Source organism: Tamandua tetradactyla (assembly GCF_023851605.1).
Source record: "Tamandua tetradactyla isolate mTamTet1 chromosome 22 unlocalized genomic scaffold, mTamTet1.pri SUPER_22_unloc_1, whole genome shotgun sequence".
NCBI classification, from domain to species: domain Eukaryota; kingdom Metazoa; phylum Chordata; class Mammalia; order Pilosa; family Myrmecophagidae; genus Tamandua; species Tamandua tetradactyla.
Window position 1 is genome coordinate 138,789 of NW_027518251.1, and position 11,600 is coordinate 150,388.

The window sequence follows — 11,600 nt, forward strand, 5'->3', positions numbered from 1 at the left end:
TTTATTAGTTCTTGCACAATAAATGCAGTGAGGAAAGAACAGATGTGCTGGTTTCTAAATATATGATCAATATAATGAACTTGGGCTTTGTGCAAGCACCTTCCAATTGTTAATTCTTGTTTATTTATATTGAAACACCACATTATAAAATGCTTAGTACAAACATGCTAAACTCAACCTTTGGTGATGTATTAAATATGGTTTGGCTCTAAAACAGGACCTATGAGAACATAGGCACTGTACTTCTTCATGTGATCAATGTTTGGCTCTACTTCTTGTTCTCTGGTTGAAATTAGACAACTTCTGTATGCGAGAAATGCAGGTGTTATTCATACTGCTTTCCTAAGATGGACATTGGGTGGTCTTAATATGTATTATATATGGAAAACACTTATGTCTCTACCTAGAATATGTGAAGCACTCAATGAGAGTTAAATTAATATAATATCATACACTCATCTGGCCCTTAACATCAGCTTGGACCTAAAGTAACCTACTCATTATTCCATACACAGCAGACACTTCATTTGTAAACAAGCTCAATTCTAAGGATTGGTATACATCTCTCCCTCAATCCATATATAGAAAAAATATTTAGGGATTACTTGGGGATTAAAATTTTCAGAGAACTTAAAGAAATATGTACAATTATATAAAATACAGACTGTGCAACAGGACTAGATACAACAACTCAAAAATGGACAGCACAATAATACCTAATTGTAAAGTAATCATGTTAAAACACTGACTGAAGCTGCATCTGAGCTATAGGTTTTTTTGTCTGTCTGTTTGTTTGTCTTTTTTTCTTTTTCCTTTTCTTTTTTTTTTACTATTATTTTTTTCTCTATATTAACATTCTATATCTTTTTCTGTTGTTTTGCTAGTTCTTTTCCTAAATCGATGCAAATGTACTAAGAAATGATGATCATGCATCTATGTGATGATGTTAAGAATTACTGATTGCATATGTAAAATGGAATGATTTCTAAATGTTGCATTAATTTCTTTTTTTCTTTAATTAAAAAAATACAATGGACAATAGTGTGAATAATTCAAATGAAATAGATCAAGGAATGTTCTCACTCAATAAATCATTTATCTATATGAATACATTTTGTCTCTTTATATAAATCATAGAATGTATATGTATGCAAGTGTTTGTTAATTTTATATGAGAGGCTTAATATGCTCATATCGTCATCATTGTATAGAAGAAGACTCATTGGAAAGGGAAGTTAAGTATCATTTCTGAACTAACTAATAAGTGGTTAATCAGAAAGGAAACCAACTCACTCTGGATCTAAGGCAGCACCTGTTGACTTTTACACTGGGATTTCACGACTAAAACTTTTAAATTCTCAGAAGTAGTTAGCTGGGGCTGGTAAATTGATACTGATGTGACCTATTGATATTTTTTGTTTACTAGTTTTCAAGATAACAGATTTCTTTAATGTGGCCATTTGAAGGACAATGGATTAATTTTGCTTGTCATGCTGAAGGGAACAGAGGGGTAGACAAAGGATACTTTCCCCAAGGAAAGTTCAATTAGAATTGTAAATTGGCCCAAATATTCGTAGTAGACAGTTCTACATAACCTCTTTAGCTCACTGGTGAAGTATGGCCCTGACAACAGAGTAAGATGAATCTCTCTGGATACTTCTCTGTGCAACTCTTCTTTTTACATAAATACAGTACTGGTGATAACGTGTGAAAATATGAGGAATGTTAGTCTATATCTAGTATTTTTTAAAAAGAAAATGGGATTTAGATTTTATAAAACAAATCAAGGATGCACGGGTGGTTCAGTAGTAAAACGCTCGCCTTCCATGCAGGAGATCCGGGTTCGATTCCCATGCATCTATGTCTATGAGATAACCATTCACTTATGTGTAAGCACTCTTGGGGTTGAAGGATTTGCTTTTCCTTAAACGATTTTCTCCTGTGAAAAAATCAGTGGAAATAGGCATAATGATAATGTTTTGCCTTGATGATGCATATAATACTGAAATGTAATCTCTTAGCCAGTTATATATATAAGTGAAACTGAGCAATTTACATAACAATTTTTTATGTATACCACTTCGTGTATGATGACATACATCCTTCACAGATTTTTCAATAACAAGAGATGGATAGTGTCCCGAACAATATTTGAATAACAAAAATATATCTTTAATACGTAGTCATTAAATATCTTTTAATTAGACAGCTGAAAAGACTCAAAAATTAATTTACTTGCCTCTGTGGATTCAAATTACAAATAAATTTTAAAGGCTTTAAATTCAAGATCTTCGACATTATTAAATTGAAAAATTCGGGGTTTGAGCTGAGCCGCTTCCCGCCGTCGGGCGCCGCGGTGGGCCGCAGGCGGGAGCGCTGGAGAGGCCCGGAAGCTGACGTCACGCGCCTAGACCCGCAGCCCTCGCTGTGGGGCGACGGCAGCAGCGCGGAACTGCGGACCGGGCAGGGGAGGAGGGCGGCCGCTCGAGCAGCTCAGGTGATGGGCGGAGCTGTCAGGGTAATGCAGGCCGGGCCACAGCTGGCGGACGGCTTTGTGAGCAGTGTCGGACGCTGTTGCCGGGGACCAGCAGCCTTGACATTCTCTCCGCAAGATGTCCTAAAATAAATCCATCAAAATGACACCTTCTCAGGTTACTTTTGAAATAAGAACTCTTTTACCAGGAGAAATTTTTGCAATATGCGAAAATTGTGATGCTTTGGGAAACTGGAATACTCAAAATGCTGTGGCTCTTCGTCCAGAGAATGAGACAGGTGAAAGCATGTCATGAAAAGCAGCCATTATACTCAGCAGAGGAGTATTAGTTCAGTATCGCTACTTCAAAAGGTGCTTTTTAGAGCCAAAAACTATCAGTGGTATGTTTCAAGTCATAGTTAATCTGCAACCACGATCCACAACCCCTTTAGAAAGTGAAATTATTATTGACAATGGACCATTTGGAATCCTCAGTGATACTGAAACTGTGGATTCTGGGTGGTTAACGTGTCACAGTGAAATAAAATTATGCTTGCATTATTCTGAAAAATCCTCCTGTCTCGATAACCAAGAAAAAAAATTAAAAAGTCTAGATTTAGGGTAAAGCTGACGCTAGCGGGTCTAGAGAAAGATGATGACAATTGGGTGTCTCCCCGTGTTCTTCACAAAATGTCTAATAGCTTGGAGATAACCTTAAGAAGTAGCAATCGTTCAAGGGCTGGCATTCCCAGCCTGATTATGGGTATGGCTTACAGCCTGATTGTTGGACGGAGTATAGCATCCAGAGAATGCAGCCAAATAAACAAACTAATCTTTGATTTTTTTTAGGAAGACCTCAGTGAACCCGTAATTCAGGACGATGCTTTCTCTGGACATGTAGAAACAGAATGTCTTTTATTATCAACCATTGCTGAGAGTGGGAAGAGTGCTGGAATTCTTACTCTTCCTATCATGAGCAGAAATTTCAGAAAATTAATAAGGAAAATGAGAGTTAACTTTGTAATTATTAAGCCATTGCCAAGATACAGTTGTGACATGAAATCTTCATTTTCCAAGTATTGGAAGCTAAGAATATCATGGGATGTTGGACATCGAGGTGCAGGGAATAATCCAGCTTGCCAAATTTCCATAAAATATTTTTGCTTCTTTAAGAAATGCTGCTAGCCATGCTGCAGCATTCATGGAATTTGATGTGCATTTTTCAAAACATTTTGTGCCTGTGGTATATCATGATCTTACCAGTTGTTTCACTGTAAAAAAGAAATTTGATGTAGATTCAGTAAAATTGTTTGGAATTTCAGTAAAATAATTAACATTTCACCAACTCTAGTTGTTAAAACTTGCCCATGTGGCCACATTAAAATCTAAGGATCAGAAAGAATCTGTGATTGAGGAGGGAAATTCCTTCTCTGAATATCAACCATTTTCTTCTCTCAAGATGGTCTTAGAATCTTTGCCAGAAGATGTAAAGTTTAACAGAAATAAAATGGATTTGCTAACAAAGGGTGGCATGTAGGATGGTAACTTGTCAACATATTTTGACATGAACTGGTTTTGGATATAATTTTAAAATCTGTTTTAGAAAATTCTGGAAAGAAAAGAATAGTTTTCTTTTCATTTGATGCCAATATTTGCACAATGGTTCAGCAAAAGCAGAAAAAATATTCCATATTATTCTTGACTTAAGGAAATCCTGATATTTATCCTAAACTTATGGATATACATGTCTGACAACCATTGCAAAGAGCTTTGCACAGTTTGAAAATGTACTGGGAGTAAGTGCACATACTGAAGATGTGCTCAGAAACCCAGTGTATACTCAAGAGGCAAAAGCTAAGGGACTGGTCATATTCTGCTGGGGTGATGACACCAATGATCCTGAAAACAGAAGGAAACTGAAGGAATTTGGAATGAGCTGTCTAATATATGATAGGATATATGATTGGGTGCCTGAACAGTCAAATATATTCCAAGTAGAACATTGGGAATGCCTGAAGAAAGAATTGCCAGAGCTTAAGAAATGTTTGTGACCCGTTGTTAGCTGCTTTGGTCCTTCATCTTTGTGTGGGGAGCCTGAAATCCATGTGGATACCAACAGAATCAATAATGTGGAGAATGCTTAGTTTTTATTGCACAAGACTCTTTCAGGGCATGCGCCACTGTTCGAAGTGTTCACTTTTCATCACTGAGCATTGTTTATCTATGCCTTTTGGATCTCTCAGTCCACTGAAGCAATAATGAAATATTTTATTACATCTTGCTATAATTTCAAGTATGTTATTTAAATCACATGGCTAGGTATAATTGCCAGTCAGTTTCTACAATGAAAAGATTTGTTGCTTGGTAAATATTTTAAACTAGATATACAAACCTATAATGTTAAACAGGCATACATTAAAAATATACCATGTTGAAATGAAATATTTAAATTTCTCATAATAGAAATTCAATATTGATTTGGTATGTTTCACAGGGAAAAAATCATTTAAGAAGAAACAAATCCTTCACTAACAAGAGTGCTTAAATGTAAATGAATAGATTTGTCATAGATTTATTATGCATAGGACATAAAAATTTACAAGTTGACTAGCTGATATAATGATGGGTGAATTTTCAGCCTTTCATATCCTAATGTCCTACTAGTTACTTCAAATGAATAAGATGACTGCTCAGATTAAAAAGTACTTTGCTTTAAAAAAGTATAAAATTACTAATTACTAATTACATTTTAATATATCTATGGGATAAATAATCTTTTCACCCAATTATACAGCAGTGTATCAATCATCATTTATGAAAATCACTTGAAAAAAGGTAAGGTAGCAGTTTATGTATAAACTGAAACCACAATATGTGGTTGTGCCTACCTACTTATATTTGGATCTAGAGTTCAACATGCATTGACATGAACAAAATACTCCTATCCTAAAAGTTTGCCATTCTAGAGAATCATGTGTCAAGTTATTTACTGGTAAGGAAAGAAAAAAAATCAATGAGATTTACTTAAGCTTGAAAATTATTATTGACTGTCTAAAATCTGTAAAGAGACTGAAACCATTTTGTAGGAAGGAGACATCAAACTTTATTGTAGTCTTAGCTAGAGCCCTGGGCCATGAATTTTTAATTTCCCTTCATTGTGAGCTCCACTAGATGAAGCACAGATGAGGAACAGAACCAATTCTTCCAGCCAAATTTTATCTCCAGTAGCAGTGTTCACTTGTTTGTCTCCTTTGTCTTTATTTTGTCACATCATCAACAGTCTTTTGTGAATGTAGAGTGAAATTACCTAATGTCACCCAGCAGGCATTTGGTTTGACACTAGGCTTCTGGGCTTAATTGAATATTCTTATGTTTTTAACCAACAAGTTCCAAAAAAAGACAAATTTACCCATCTTGATTTCCAAATAAGAACACTTAAACAAGATTTCCCTTTAAGATTTCCCTTTAAGAGGTCTTATTAGGCAACATTCTGAAGCAAAGAAACAGGAACCTGGAAACATTTCAATGTGATTAAGGTGCTGGTTCTTTAACTGTTATCAAAATATATAAAGTTACTGTTCTTTCTGAAAATCACACTTGACTTTGAAAATGAGGAAAGTAATTCCTTTAAGATATGTTATAAAGATAATATAGTGTGCTGGTTTGAAAGGATGTATACCCCCTAGAAAAGCCTTTTTGTTTGTTTGTTTGTTTTACATGGGCAGGCACAGGGAATCAAACCCGTATCCTTGGGCATGGCAGGCAAGCATTCTTACCTGCTGAGCCACTGTGGCTCGCCCTAGAAAAGCCATGTTTTAATCAAAATCCCATTTCATAAAGGTAGAATAATCCCTATTCAATACTGTATGTTTGAAACTGTAATCAGATCATCTCCCTGGATAATGCGATTTAGTCAAGAGTGGTTGTTAAGCTGGATTATGTGATGACATGTCTCCACCCATTTGAGTGGGTCTTGATTGGTTTCCTGGAGTCCTATAAAAGAGGAAACATTTTGGAGAATGGGAGAGTCAGAGTAGAGAATGCTGCAGCACCACAAAGCACAGAGTTCACCAGCTAGAGACCTTTGGAGATGAAGAAGGAAAGCATCTCCTGGGGAGCTTCATGAAACTAGGAGCCAGGAGAGAAAGTTAGCAGATGATGCTGGGTTCACCATGTGCCCCTCCAGCTGAGAGAGAAGTCCTGACTGTTCACCATGTGCCTTCTCACTTGAGAGAGAAGCCCTGAACTTCTTCAGCCTTCTTGAACCAAGGTATCTTTCCCTAGATGGATGCCTTAGATTGGACATTTCTATAGATTTGTTTTAATTGGGACATTTTCTCAGCCTTAGAACTGTAAACAACAACTCATTAAATTTCCCCCTTTTAAAAGTCATTCCATTTCTGGTATATTGCATTCTAGCAGCTAGCAAACTACAACATATAGTACATATAAAAAACTAATATATAACATATAGGTGCATAGAAGATTAATTATCACTACTATCTCATTTACCCAGTCTTTACCTCTTGCAAATTAGGACTAAGTAAAACCAGGTAGTCTTTAAATATCTGAGGTGGACATACTCATATATAGAAATAGACAAAAAGATATTGATAGACATGGATTTTCATGTAGATAAAGATATAAACATAAACATAGACAGATTTAATAGAGAGTCAGAGGTTGAAATATTGAGAGATAGAGGCAGATATGGAGAGATTATAGGTTTGGATTTTTTATTTTTTAAGCAAACTTTATTAAATATTACCTAAATTTAAAGGGGTCTAAATATATTACCTTAAAATACAGAGACTGTAGTGTTCTGGTGATTTTTGCTAAAACTATTATAAATCAGTGCATATAATATGATGCAGTGTCAATCATATTAAAATTGAAAACAATTTTTGGTACAGAGTTAAAATAGATGAAAATATGTAATGTTTATCACTTTATAACAGAAAGGGGAATGAAGTTGGTATATTGTAAAATGATGGTGGGACCAAATTGTGGTGAAATTAAAGATTTTTGTCTGAACTCTTCAGGATAATGAATTCAGATGCAGAGAATGGGGAGATGGTCCAATCAGACCACTGGAACTGGTTTTGTTCTCCTAGGCCTTTTTCATGACATTCAGTCCCCTAATCTTCTGTTCTCTCTCATCTTCTTGATGTTTCTCATGGCCCTTTGTGGCAACATCGTGATGATGATTCTTATTTGGTTGGACTCTGGACTCCATATGCCTATGTAGTCCATTCTCAATCAACTTTCCCTCATGGATCTCTTTTACAGTTCCATTAGGGTTCCCAAGATAGCCACTGATTTCCTGTCTGGGAAGAAAACAAATTTTCACAGAAGAAAACTGTGGAATTTAACTCTTCCTCTCCATGACCCTTGCTGCAGCAGAGGCTTCTTCTGGCAGTCATGGCTTGTGGCTATTATGTGACTATATGTTTTCCTTTCCATTTCTTTGTTCTCATTTGCCCTACAGTCTGTGCCTTCATGGTGGCTGACTCCTGGCTGGGTTCTCTATTTGATTATTTAGTCCATAATATATATATTCTGAATCTCCCTTACTGGGCTTCATGGGAAATCCATCATTTCCCTTGGGAGATTCCAGTTCTCCTGAAACTTATTTTTGCTGATACATTTTCTTATGAAAATGGGTTTTTTGTAAGTTGTCTTTTGGTCCTCCTCATTCCACTACCTGTCATTATGGACTTATATGGGCAGAGATTCTCTACTGTTTTGAGATTAGGATCAAAATTAGAGATAAGAAAGGCTTTGGAAACCTGCTTTTCCCATGTGATTGTGGTGTCTCTCCTCTATGGAACAGCAATTATCATGGACCTTGTCCCAAAAACCTAATGTACCAATCTGCAGTATGAAGTAGCATCTGTCTTTTATACTATTGTCACTACAATGCTCAATGGAGAGACATCTATACTCTTTGAAATAAAGGTGTAGCAGCATAATTCAGGAACGTTCCTGATAGACAAGAGGAAAAATGTAGAACCTCAGCAATATAGATCCTATGCTGAATGTTATATTTATTTTTCCTAAATACCAGTATTATAACATCAAAACATAATTTAAAAATGAGCATTAGCAATGAATTGTTGATAATTTGTTTTGCAATTCTTAAATTAATATCTAATTCCAAATATATTAATCTAGTGTCACCCACAAGCATGTTTTTTTCTTCATTCTCATACACTTGATTTTGGGAGTGATATTATGTTTTTTGAATGATTGTTAGAAGCACATATATTCTTAAATTATTAAATAATATTTACCTAATCATTTGTAGCAATTTAGCTTATTAAATATACTAATCTAATAAATAGTATCTATTTTTAGATCCTTTCATATATTTATATACACATACATATATATATCATGTACACATATATGTGTAGTCAGATGCATTTCTATATATGTACACAAATATACATATATTCACATGTAAGTAAGTGGGTATATATAAATACCATTCCACTTTATGGAATTTTTATCCTGATATATATTCATAAATGAAAATGATTCCTCCAAAATTTTATTTTTTCTCAATATGTATTTCCCAATTAAATTTTATGAGTAATGTACATTTAAGATACAGCAACACAGATTGTGCTTATAATTTGCATATTTATGTTAGACTGTGGGCAATGCAGTCATCAATACAATGTAGATTAAACTGTTTTGTATTTAATTTTAATTTAATTTTGAATGTGAAAAAGAAAATTGCTGTAACTTTTATATTTACTAAATATACATGCCACTAACATTATGTGTGTGCCTTGTAATGTTCTTCAGTGTGACTTTATCATAATGATGTTTAGCTCTGTATTATTTCTGGGCTCATATTAGCAGATATATTTGACTGCTTAACTTTCCTGTAATATTAATGAAAAACTCACCAATCCATTATTGCGTGCATAATTTATGTTTTATATCAGAATTTATGCAACTGTAATTTTTGAATTGTTATAAGCATGCCACACCATTCCACATTATTTGTTTTATATTTGTATATTTTCTTGGCAGTAATTAGCCTTTTCATTTTATATTTAACTTGTAATTCAAGCTACAGCAAGTGCTACACTATGCAAGATGTCTAAATATCTATGATTTAATTCTGCAGCATGCTTATCTAATGTTTTTTATTGTGAAAAATAACATATATGCAAAAAAGTAATGAATTTCCAAGTACCTTTTACAAGTATTTATACAATAGATTTTAAAATTCAGTATGGGTTACAGTTCCACAATTTTTCATTTTTTTCTACTAGCTCCTCCAAGACATTGAAGACCAAAAGAAATATCAATATATTGATTCAGCAGTCATATTTATTTATTAAATCCTATCTTCTATATTATAGTCTTCCCTTTCTTTTTTCTTTTTTATGAAAAATAACATATATACCAAAAAGCAATAAATTTTTTTTCATTTTTTTTTATTAATTAAAAAAAGAATTAACAAAACAATTAGAAATCATTCCAATCTACATGTACAATCAGTAATTCTTAATAACATCACATAGTTGCATATTCATCATTTCTTAGTACATTTGCATCGATTTAGAAAAAGAAATAAAAAGACAACAGAATAAGAATTAAAACAATAATAGAAAGAAAAAAAAAACAAAAACAAAAACCAAAAAAACTATACCTCACATGCAGCTTCATTCAGTGTTTTAACATAATTGCATTACAATTGGGTAGTATTGTGCTGTCCATTTCTGAGTTTTTATATCCAATCCCGTTGTACAGTCTGTATCCCTTCAGCTCCAATTATCCCTTCTCTTTTTTTTTTAATTAACGGAAAAAAGAAATTAACCCAACATTTAGAGATCATACCATTCTACATATGCAATCATTAATTCTTAACATCATCACATAGATGCATGATCATCATTTCTTAGTACATATGCATTGGTTTAGAAGAACTAGCAACATAACCGAAAAAGATATAGAATGTTAATATAGAGAAAAAAATAAAAGTAATAATAGTAAAATCAAAACAAAACAAAACAAAACAAAAACAAACCTATAGCTCAGATGCAGCTTCATTCAGTGTTTTAACATGATTACTTTACGATTAGGTATTATTGTGCTGTCCATTTTTGAGTTTTTGTATCTAGTCCTGTTACACCGTCTGTATCCCTTCAACTCCAATTGGCCATTGTCTTACCCTGTTTCTACCTCCTGCTGGACTCTGTTATCAAGGACATATTCCAAATTTATTCTCGAATGTCTGTTCACATCAGTGGGACCATACAGTATTTGTCCTTTAGTTTTTGGCTAGACTCACTCAGCATAATATTCTCTAGGTCCATCCATGTTATTACATGCTTCATAAGTTTATCCTGTCTTAAAGCTGCATAGTATTCCATCGTATGTATATACCACAGTTTGTTTAGCCACTCTTCTGTTGATGGAGATTTCGGCTGTTTCCATCTCTTTGCAATTGTAAATAACGCTGCTATAAACATTGGTGTGCAAATGTCCGTTTGTGTCTTTGCCCTTAATTCCTTTGAGTATATTCCCAGCAATGGTATTTCTGGGTCGTATGGCAATTCTATATTCAGCTTTTTGAGGAACCGCCAAACTGCCTTCCACAGTGGTTGCACCATTTGACATTCCCACCAACAGTGGATAAGTGTGCCTCTTTCTCCGCATCCTTTCCAGCACTTGTCATTTTCTGTTTTGTTGATAATGGCCATTCTGGTGGGTGTGAGATGATATCTCATTGTGGTTTTGATTTGCATTTCTCTAATGGCCCAAAAAGCAATAAATTTCAAAGTACATTGCAACAATTAGTAATAGAATAGATTACAGAATTTGGTATGGGTTACAATTCCACAATTTTAGCTTTTTATTTCTAGCTGCTGTATGTACTAGAAACTAAAAGAAATATCAAAATAATGATTCAGAACTCCTACTCATTTGTTAAACCTGAACTTCTCTATATAACTCCATCATCACCTTTAATCTTTCTCTTACTCCTTAAGGATATTTGGCTATGGTCATTCTAACTTTTCCATGTTGGAAAGGGCTGCTGATAATATGGAATAGGGGGATAGAACTAGTTGATGTTCTGGAAAGGCTGACCTCTCCCTCTGCATTT

At 34.2% G+C, this 11,600-nt stretch overlaps 1 pseudogene; it reads left to right on the forward strand.

Annotated features, from left to right (window-relative positions):
* Positions 1-2,509: 2,509 nt before the first annotated feature.
* LOC143672915 (glycerophosphocholine phosphodiesterase GPCPD1 pseudogene) lies at positions 2,510-8,568 on the forward strand (annotated as a pseudogene).
* Positions 8,569-11,600: the final 3,032 nt, after the last annotated feature.